Consider the following 11559-nt stretch of genomic DNA (forward strand, 5'->3'; position numbering starts at 1 on the left):
TTGAGGGGAGGAAAGGGTTGCATTATTCCAAATTTTTATTAAGAAAGCCAAAACAAAGAACTGGGGTTTTTTTCAGAACTTTCAGAGATGTATTTCATAATAGCACAGAGTAATAAAAAATGGAAAAAGAGAAAATATTAACTGTGTAAATTTCATTTTGCATACTATTTGTTTTTATCTTTTTTTTTTACTTAATAAAAAAAACAAGATTTATTTTCTGTTATTGGGGGGTGGGGAAGGGTGTTGTTGTTTTTATCCCTCCACCTTTTAACTGATGAGCTAATATTCAACCAAATTCAAAAGAGCCATTTAAGTCTCAGGGGTAGTTATTAAGTTCCTACATTTTATCACAGAAAGCCAGAAAGAGAAGTCTAAAGCAAAGGTCCTACAAGGGTGTACTACATATCAGATATGAAAAACTTCAGTGAAGAGAAAGTCAACAACAATGCCACAGTTGCTGGTGAAGTTTCAAGTGGAGGGTGTGTTATAGGTAAATAGAATGGTTTGGATTGGAAGAGACATGAAAAATCACCTAGTTCCAAACCCCTGTTATGGGCAAGGCTGCCACACATTGGATCATGTTGCTCAAAGCCCCATCCAACCTGGCCTTAAACACATTCAGGCATAGGGCAAACACAACCCGTCTGGGCAACCTGTGCCAGTGTTTCACTACTCTCATAGGAAAGAATTTCTTCCTGATAGCTAGTATTAATCTACCCTGTTTTATTTTAAAGCTATTCCCCCTTGATCTATCTTTATGAGTCTTTGTCAAAATTCCTCCCCATCTCTCTTGTGGCCCCCTTTCAGGTACTGGAAAGGTTCTATAGGGTCTGCCCTAAGCCTTCTCTTCCCCAGACTGAACAACTCCAGCCTTCTCAGCCTGTCTTTACAGGAGAGGTGCTCCAAAGCCTCCTGTCATCTTTGTGGTTTCACCTGCTCCTGCCCTGGAAGGTCCATCTGTTTCTTGTGCTGGACACCCCAGAGCTGGATGCAGCATTCCAGGTGGGATCTCACCAGAGCAGAGCAGAGGGGCAGAATCCCCTCCCTCACCCTGCTGGCCATGCTGCTCTGGATGCAGCCCAGGATGTGGTCGGACTTTTGGGCTGAAAGTGCAGGTTGCTGGATCATGTCAAGCTTCTTGTCCACCAAAGGTGCAAGGTATCGCAAACTCAGGGAGCACAGAGAAACTGAACCCTTACTTACGTGGCTCACTGTCTCTTGCTTGGAGACCTGGCTGTCACATTGCCCTGCCATGTCTCTGAGCACAGCAGTAGAGCACAAATCAGAGCACTAATAAAAATGTAATCCAGGAAATAAATATTTTGTCAGCATTAAGAATGTTGAAATTCGGTGCCCTATTGGCCATCTGTGTTATAGAAGGACTCTCACTGTGCAACACCTGGACATCCTAGCTAAGGGCATAACAAAAATGGATTAAAACCACTTTATGGGAAATTATGACACTCCTCATTTTAACAAAACCTTTATTTTGAATGACAGTCTTTTCATGGGCATTAGCAATTTTTTTTTTTTTGTTTGGATTTTCATAACTGAATTACTGCCACATTGTCAGCTTTTCCAGTTTTAATACAGCTTTTATATTTTTGTTGAAATGGCTATTAAGCACAAGCAATTGCACAACAAAATTAACTCTCTTGTAATTTAAAATAAAAAAGGATGTGCTTAACTCTTGTAGCCTAGAGAAAAGTTTGAAAATGGTACCTGAATTGAAATTTTTCTTTAAAGTATATGCAAACATGCACATAGGAAATAAAATTGCATGAAATTATTATATAGATGCACAGTAATAATTGATTAAAATATACAGATATCCATTAAAATCACATTATATCAATGCAGTATCATCATATTCTGGGGCCTGCCTGATGATTTAGTATTGACAATATTTTTGTCAATACAAACAACATTTCCTTTGCTAAAACGCTGTTCCAAAACTGTATCTGGTTTAGATTGACCTCCCTTTATTGATTTACATCTAACAAGGATTCAGCCCAGTATTTTAAAATGTTTGCTTTTAGTAATATAAATTGATTACTCATAACTATACAACCAATTGACTCATTCTGTATTTTATATGAATCCACTATTTGTAGGCTGCCAATGAAGTTCATAAAGATCCTTCTCATAGTCCATTAATATTGACTCTCAGATTTAATGAGTTCATTACAATAACCATTACTGTATTATTAAAATGCAGAAGGAAATGTAAGCCTGTTTCATGCAAATAAAGACTGATATAATTAATCAAATGATACTTTTATCATTAGCATTATCATCACCATCCAGCATTTAATAGCCCTGTTTTATGTTTCCAGATAACTTTGCACTAGGCACTGTACAAAACCAACAAATATATAAGTAAGGTGTAAGCAAGTAACAGGACATGAATTAGACTGGAACATTTAAGAATACACTGGCACATTACAGATTACTTAAGAAGATATTTGTGTCAGTCCAACAGAACCTAATTAATATATTTGCTTTTATTTTTTTTTATTTTATTGTAGGCCTTATTTTGTAATTAAGAGTGTTTTAATCTTGTTTTCTGGCAATAGCTGGAGAATAAAAAAGGTATCTAAAGCTTTAATCCACATTCTTGGAATCAATTTTACATTCATCATTTAGTCACACACTCTTTTGTAATCTTTCTTTTTAGTTTTGCATGCTAATTTCTCCAATAGCATTGTGCAGCAATATTTCTTTCTACCATAACTTAATATAGATCCTAGAGATACACAAGGGTAAGGTTTTGTTGAATAGGTAGAAAATAGACTTTCTTCCAGAATACTCTTTGTTATTTCTCCTATGGTATTTGATCAAATAGGAAAGCATACACTTTTTTCAGCTCTTTTAAAGGAAAAACAGAAATGTTGAAGTAGGAATTTTGGTTCGGTATGTTCAGATATTCTGTCAGTGGTTTTGGGCTTTAGCACCAAAACACATGATGATACTTAAGAATCATATAACATCAAAACTATAAAAGGGAGACATTTTGAACTTCTGCCCTCTCAGCTTTATACTTTGGATATCTCTGTACGGCTGTTTTAGATGCTGTTCCCCCCGAGCTTGGGCAACAGGTTTCTGGAGTCTGGTTTCTGAGTTACAGCATTAAACATGACTGAGAGAACCTCTCTGAGTTTGAGTCCAGCCTCCATACTATATTCTCCAGATCACAGTGACTGTGCTGCAAATAGGGAATGGTCCCATCTCCACACTGAGTCACCAAGTATTGCTAGAAATAGTTTGAGCGGGTGATATTCGGCAATAAACTGCACAAGGGACTGCATCAGGGATTTAGCAATACAGATGCTGAGTTTCCAATAGTCAGGAAAATTCCCATTTAGTGGAATACCACTACATATGAACTGCAAAAACAGGTCCTTAACCACAGCTTTCAAGTCCCCTGTCTTTAATTACTTGCATCTGTAGTTGGATCAAGCCCTCAAGTTATTGTAATTACTAAATGTTTCTTATTTTTCTGCTGTGTGAAGCCATTCCAGATTAATAAACTAATAGATAAGTTATTTACACTGTTTGTCAAGGAAAAGCCTCATTCTGCAGGTACAATTTTAATAGGTATTCTGTAGAAAAGTACCTTTGCTGCCAGATGAATTAAGTACCACTTGATGGAATTGCATCTCCCTTGCATCCTATGCCAATAGTGGATTTATTTCATAGTTTGTGAAGAAAAACTTTGTCCATGAGCCAAAAGAAGGCCTCTTTCAGGTTTGGCAAGAGTTGTGCTAAGCCCATCTTTCTTGGGAATTATTAATTGCTTACCTCCAAGAATGGTGCTTCAGAGAGACACTTGTAAATGCACAGAAAAAAAAAAAATATTTACTGTGAGAGTCTAAAACATGAGGTCTGTGTTCTAGCTTAGTATTAGTTCCCGTACAGGTAAACTGAGCAGCAAAAATTAGTTTGATGCTGAAGGCAAATTAACCATGTGACTTGGAAATACGGACTAATACATTTTTACAAGTCTTGGGGCAGGAATTGTCACATTTCCCTCTGTGACAAATTAATGGGAATGAAATTGGTGCATTTCTGCTGATGTCACAAGGCAATGATATTTGTCAGAAGACCTGTATTAAAGGGTAACAAAGGTATTGAAGCCTTTCTGCTAGATTTACATGTTCACTCGGTTGCTTAATACTTTGTCACGGACTGTTAATGTTTTCAAAGGCACACATTTACATAAACAGCAAGACCCATTTATATTCTCATGATGCAGCTGGATGTCACAGTCCCAGCTGTTCTGGGCAGTCTAAAACTATGGGAAAGAAATTATCACTAAAGATATTTGCACTCTGCTTTATTTTCTCTGCTTCAGGTGAAGCTCTCTGCAGCGAGACCTGTGCAGTTTCCCAATGACAGCTACATGTGTGAACTGTACTCCTGCATGGAGAATGAACTTAGATGCTATTAGTTCATCTTCAATGCACTTTTCTTTCATATTTCTTGCCTTTTTAGGAAGATTCTCATAGAAACAATCACCATACTGCAAACATTGTTTGTGGCTTCTGAACTTGAGCATCGCCTATTGCCACTCCCCAAAATCATACATAGGTGGTGAGATCCCAACATACAGTGATTGAGTCACCATCCCTGGTGATTTAAAAGTTATGTAAAAGTTATTTAAAAGATATGTACATAAGCCACTCAGGTACATGGTTTTGTAGTGAACTTGAAGGTGCCAGGCTAACAGTTGGACTCAATCACATTAAAGCTGTTTTCCATCTTAAATGATTCTATGATTCCATGCTTAGTTTCAGTAAGCCAAAGTAGAAAACAAATTCAAAAACTGTTACCTGATCTGCCTTTATAAATTTTATCTGTGTCTTCATAAAAAGGTCATCAAACTTGTGAGTAACATAAATTAGGACTGGATATTTTAAAAGTTATTTAGCAATACTTGATGCATCTGACACAAGACCAGGGAATTTTTCATAGACTGTACAAAATCCTCTGACCCGCATCATTATTCTCCCAGGGATTGCTACAAGTTTCTTGAACTGCAAATTAAATCAGCTTGGGGATAAGCATGTTGGAATTGAGTAGCAAAAGCAAAATATACTGGTAATCCTGGCATTATTTACTCTCCAGTATTTGAGTAAAGATAGGAACTTTCACCCAGTCTCAATATATTCTAAGCTACTACTTAGAATTCTCTGCCTCTAAAATGGTGTCAGCTACAATATTGCTGAAATTCAAGAGGAAAGGAATAACACTTTTAAAATATTATTGCTGCCAATCTCCATATTGTACCAAAGGCACAGTAAAATGCACTTAGATAGGTGTACGTAAGCATGTCTATTGCTTGGATAAACAGTTTAGATTGTTTCTATATGTGATAAAACTGTGTTAAAATATGCTAATAAAATATTAGACTACTTCATATACTTGTTTAAATGTATTTTCAGAGGACAGACTGCCTGACTTGACTAAATTTTTAAGATTGCCTTGCTACTCTGGCTGTAACTTTTCTTCTATCCACTATGAACATGGCAAGCAATATTTGAAATGGTATAATAAATATTTTGCTGAAATTATTATCCCAAATGTATTCTAGTATGTATAATAGTGTTGGGTTAACATATGTGTTGTTATTATTTCCTATTAATTGTTTTCTCCAAAAATAGGTTCTTTTAAATGCAAGAGCCTTTCTTTCTTCATTTCTCTGGGAAAGGTGTGGCCAGCAGGTCAAGGGACGTGATCCTTGCCATCTACTCAGTCCTAGTGACACCACATCTCTGGAGTATTGCGCTCATCTCTGGTCTCCACAGTTCAAGAAAGACAAGGAGCTACTGAAGAAGGTCCAGCAGAGAACCACAAAGATGATGGAGGAGTCTGGAGCATCTCTTGTGAGCAGAGACTGCAAGAGCTGGACCTGTTTTTTGTGGAGAAGACTGAGAGGAATCTCATCAATATCTATAAATACCTCAAAGGCAGGTGCCAAGAAGGTGGTGCCAGACTCTTCAGTGATGCCAGCAACAGGATGAGTAGTAGGAATAAACTAAAACACATGAGGTTCCACCTCAACATGAGGAAGGACTTCTTAATACTGAGGGTGGCAGAGCACAGGAGAAGGCTGCCCAGGGAGGTTTTGGAGCGTCCCTCTCTGGAGAGTTCCAAAATTCACCTGTATGTGCTCCTGTGTCACCCACTCCAGGTGACCCTGCCTTGACAGAAGGGTTGGACTAGAGGATCTCCAGAGACCCCTTTCACCCATAGTTGTTCTGTGATTCTGTGATACTCTAAATCACTATTTAATAAGTGAGATGGGTATCATTCACTAACTAAGGAAAGATAATAAATTTTGTATATATTTTGTATTAAGGATTGGAATTCACCAGAAATGATCAGGCTAATTTCAATAATATTTCCCAAAGGATCCATCTCCAGATTTGATAGTTTTTAGAAAGCTCAGTCATTTTTATTTTTCTCTTTAAAATAAATGGTTGCAGTGACATCTGCCATCCTTTTGTGCTTTTCTACATTTTCACAGATTTGAAAGGCCTGAAAAATAGAATGGAATTCTTTATTTACAGATAAGAACATACTCACTGCTTGTGATCAATAGTGTTATATCTAGAGATTCAAGCAGCTCAGTTAGAACCATAACAGGCAGAGTTTATTACCAGTAAATCAATATGATGTCTCTTAGCCATGCATCTCTTTCAAGAATCTGTATAGTATAATGATTATCATTATAAAATAAAGTCCAGTCTCTCTTTTGCTATCTTCTGGTTTTGATCTTGTAAAACTGGGAATTGATTTTCCTAAAAATCAATATTATGTTTCCACCATGTGGCAGATACACCACTTAGCAACAGCTACAGGTGCCAGCCCTTGAGTGGGACTGGGAATGAATACATGCTGAGGGAGAAATTGCTCAAAAATTTCAAGATCAACATCTCCAGGCTAAAGAGCTATTTATTTTCTATGCCATGGGTGCAACACACAGCAGCCTTCCCTGAGCAAACATGATGTGCATTTCCAATTGATTTTTCTGTTTTCCTCAGCAGATTTAACCATCAGCAAGAAATATCTCTCATTCGTATGCTGGATTTCCACAGATGTGAATAAATCCTGCTCATCTAACATGAGAGAAAGTCAAGGAAAGCAGAAAGCCAGCTGCTGCCCTTAAGATAAGTTGAAGGTTCATCTACTTTGATAATGACAGTCATACGAAATATCAGACATTTATGCTCTCAGCAATCCTTGTCAAAACTTTATTCATTTAGACAGAGTTGATACAAGACGAGATGTAAAGAATCACTTAATTTTATACAGGTATTAAAGGGCTATAAGCCTTCATTAGGTAGATGAAGACTGATAACAAATCTGATTGTCTTTAGGCTATGCTGTGCCTCTGAGATCTCATCAGTATCTAAATTTGTCATAAACCATGATTAACAAAAAGAAAAAATATTGCCTGTTTGGACAATTTGCTTGCTTCATTAAGATACTGTTACCGACTTCTAAAAGAGATGGGACACTTTATAGTTTTTATCTTATTTTTCCCTCTAAAAAGCCAAGATACCACGTCCTTCGCGACATCACATTTATGAGGAATTTTAAACAAACTCTTTATGTCTCTTAGAGAGAGCTCTTCCAACTGTGTGTGTTTCCAGGCAAGTCCCAACAGGAAAGCACAGCTGTATTCCCGGTAGCTATTTTCTGAGCACAAGAGTGAAGTTTATTCTCAGAGTCTGAAGATCAAGAGTATTCCTACATATGCACTACACAGTGATTTTTCAACACATCTGGAATTTTTTTTTCCCTTTCTTTCCCTCTTTGTTTTTGGGATTTATTTTTTGCAATATTTTTTAAAAAAAGCTTCACATTTCTGATAAAATGGCAGTAGCTATAAAAAAATAAATGGTTTTTTTATAGGATTCGAGTATCAAGACATCGTCATATAGAGAATTAAATCAAAATACTGCAGTGTCCACCCAGTTTTTCCACTAAGAGTTTGCCCGTGATAACAGACTTTCCTGTGGTCCCCAGCGATCCAAATAGCCAACATACTTTGCTTCTGCTACGTACTTATTTAGCAGATATGAAAACTTGTCCTGTCATACTGAAACATTGAATTGTTTTGACATCAGTCTTCAAACAGCATTACCTAGTGTATTGCTTTATGACTCTACACATTTGGGTTGCTATGGAAAGAATGAACTATCCCAATAAATCTCTCTTTATGGGCAGTAAATTCAAATATGATCAAGTTTCTGAGGATGCAAAAGCTTTATTGTCAAAGACCTCATTCTCCATGCTTTTGGCCATTATGTCATGCCCCATTACCATCTCCACTGCACAGCTTTATAGTTAGCAGTAAGCTTAATTCAGGATTGCAGTACTTTGCAAAGATTTTGCCAGGACAAAATTGTTCAGATGACGGTCTCTAGTTACTGTACTCTCTGTTTTAAAACTTCTTTATTTTGGAAGATTTTGTCCTTCTTTTAGCATCTAATGAATTTAAGAATTTCAAAAGTGTATGATTTTCAATATTTTCTTTTACTAAAACTATTATTTAAAATATTATTTGATAAGGTAATGAATCATACCCTAAGGTGTATCGTCATATATTCACATATTTACCATATCCATTTTTCAATAAGAGTGCTTTTGCTCAAATTTTACAGCGTGTATTTTAAGCTAATATTCCCAATTTAACGAATCACAGATATGCCTGGGCCTCACAATTTCATTATTGTCATAAACTTATTCCAAATTATTCCAAATACAGGCACACTATTTGTTTCTCAAACAGGAAAAAAAAGAAAGAAAAGTCATCTAATACCTGACATCATCTTTATTTATAGGAAAGCAGCATGTGGCAATCATGACACAAGAGATTAACTGTTCTTCAACACCCAAACATTTTTCATCTGAATTTTAAACCAGAGTCCCTCAGCATGGGGCTAGCTGTATTCTCACTTGAGAGGATCAATGCATAAGGCTTCTGGGAAGACATAGAGATGTCTGTTTTAGTAATCAGAGTCTGAGTAGCATAATTCCATGCACATAAAGGTACCTCATTCTAAGTCATCATGAAATGTTTATAATTCACAAAGCTGTCTATATTTGCAATAGTCAAGGCTAGTTTTTTTGTTTCTATTATTTTTTTCCACTGCAGATCATGCATTTCAAATAGTCACTGGAGCCACTACAGATACAGGTAAATCTCCTAATGAAAACAGAATATGATTTACATTTCTGTTTGTTTGCTTGGGTATTTTGTTGCTTTGTTGTTTGTTTTTTTTTCTTCATTTCCATTTACTAAATGGAAATAGCTCATATGATTTACTTCAATCAGTTTTGAGCTCTGATTTTCTCTCAATTAAAAATGAAATTGTTTCTGCATATTTTCTTATGATTTCCTAGTCATTTAACTCAACAATCTAATGGTTGAATAAGTTGAATGTGATTTTCAAACGCAGAGTGTTTCAGATAATTCTTTTCTATGCTTCTAATAGCCTAGCAGCTGTGATAAAGACCTTTCTAATTTATAAAACACACACACATATATATATATTTTTCCCACTATATAGTGATCATAAACACAACTTTTTTTTTTTAATTATTATTCCAGGGGTTCTGAACCAATATAGCTAAATGTTGATGCCTTCTTATCATGATCTGACAAATTTGCATATTGTCTAAAGTTTCACATAACATTTTAATTTTGGCATCTTCATGAGCATATGAAACCCACTAAATCTCAGTAGAAAATTACCCAGGACATGATATAAGTATAGAAGCACACTTGATAGAAACAGAAATTTATTTCAGAAAGTTAGGAAATGATATTTTGAAGAAACATGAGAAGTTGTTGCATACTGTATATACAAGTGTACCTTGTCTACAGTGAAAATGCATGAAATTTGTGAGTGAGAGATCCAAAGTCAAAGCATTTGTGAAAAGTTTTTAAAAAATTATTAAATAAAAAAACAGTGAATATTCCTTTATTCAATATTTTTGTTAACTATAGTGAAAAATCACTGTTGTGATATACAGTAAAACTTAATCAGAGTTTTACTTCCCACTTCTACTTTCTAGATCATATTATTTCTTCATCAAATAAAACTAGGTGGAACTTTAGAGAATTCGGCACAGAACATTTTCTCTGTAGAATACTACAGGCAGGTACTAATAACCTATAAAAATGTGTCATTATCAATCCAATTTGATCATTCTTTCTATGCAATTTCTATTAAGATCTCTCAAATTCATTTAGAATTCTATAATGACTTTACCTCTCTCAGTTCCTATGTAGGTCTTCTGATAAAAGGAAAGAGAATTTTATAGCAGTAGCCTCAAATCACAGTCAGGATTCATTACAAAGTAAAAAGGACTAAGCAGTACTGATGACTGCTCAACAATTAGAATAACCTGTCTGTCCAAGAGATGCAACTACCTACATGAGAGCTTGACTGTTAGGCTTGAACACGTGTGCAAGAGTAAATGTACAGGAAAGACTTTGACCCTACAGACCTGACTGCTGAAGTATCTGTGTGCATTTTAGAGAAGCACCTATGTAAGAATTTAGAGGCTGTATGAGCTTAGGGAATCTTAAGTTAATTAATAAAAGCATGAAGGACAAAATCATAGGTATGTTTCAGACCTTTTATAGATTATAAAAATTTTAGTCTGGTCCTGTAGAAAATCCTTCTTTTCTTGCAGGAGTGATATTACCAAGAACTTTTGCCCTCTGTGGTGTGCTACTTAGTCCTTTCCTTGGGGAGAAAATTAATAGGCAAAATTTACCTTCAAAATGAAGTAGAATGAGGTTCTCTATTCTTCCATACAGAACTCCACTCATCCTTGACCTGGGAACAACTGCCCATCACACATCTGCATGAAAGAATTTTACCACACGCGTCTGACATTCCAGAAGATTCTCCCAGTCTTCTCAATGTGTATTATACAGGGATGGGAGGGAATAAATGATAGATTTCTGTCTTTTTTTTTTTTTTTTTTTTTTGCCTGATCTAAGAAATTTTTCAATAAATATTTTTTGATTCAAAGAAAAATAAGAAGCAATGGATATGACTCTCTAAGTTCTGACAGAGATGGCAAAACATTTTGGTATTGAGTGCCAGATATATTTTGAAAGTGAATCTTGTTGATGCCAGACCAAATGTTTCCTGAAATTAAATTTGGCAGTCTTAATTTAATGTAAAGCATTCACTTCAAAGAATTCTGAAATTGAGACCCCTCCCTTCTAATGAAACTCATGTTTATTGACTGAAGACTCATTTTTCTCTTCATACATAAAAGTACATGACAAAATACACACTTTATTACAGCTGAGGATCAGTCAAGGAACTGAAGCTTTCTGTACATCTTACAGCCTTTTGCACTCTATCATTTTCTCTTTTTACCTCTTAGTAAAGAAATATTTTTTTTCCAATATTCTACTGATTTTCTTTGTTATATTCTATTTTGAAATGAAATGGAAAGAGTTAATAAATCATTAACAGAAACTCTGGAATTTCTGGAAAGTTTAAACTAAAAATCATATTTAGG

The 11559-nt window shown here is 35.5% G+C and overlaps 1 long non-coding RNA gene across 1 annotated transcript; it reads left to right on the top strand.

The window, feature by feature from the left end:
• Nucleotides 1–7049: 7049 nt before the first annotated feature.
• Nucleotides 7050–11063, top strand: LOC111926371 (uncharacterized). The gene is made up of 3 exons (XR_002862878.2): nucleotides 7050–7183; nucleotides 9167–9208; nucleotides 10841–11063. It is a non-coding gene; the product is annotated as an uncharacterized LOC111926371 (long non-coding RNA).
• The last annotated feature ends 496 nt before the right edge of the window (nucleotides 11064–11559 follow it).

Source organism: Cyanistes caeruleus, chromosome 3 (genome assembly GCF_971803275.1).
Source record: "Cyanistes caeruleus chromosome 3, bCyaCae1.hap1.1, whole genome shotgun sequence".
Classification (NCBI taxonomy): Eukaryota; Metazoa; Chordata; class Aves; order Passeriformes; family Paridae; genus Cyanistes; species Cyanistes caeruleus.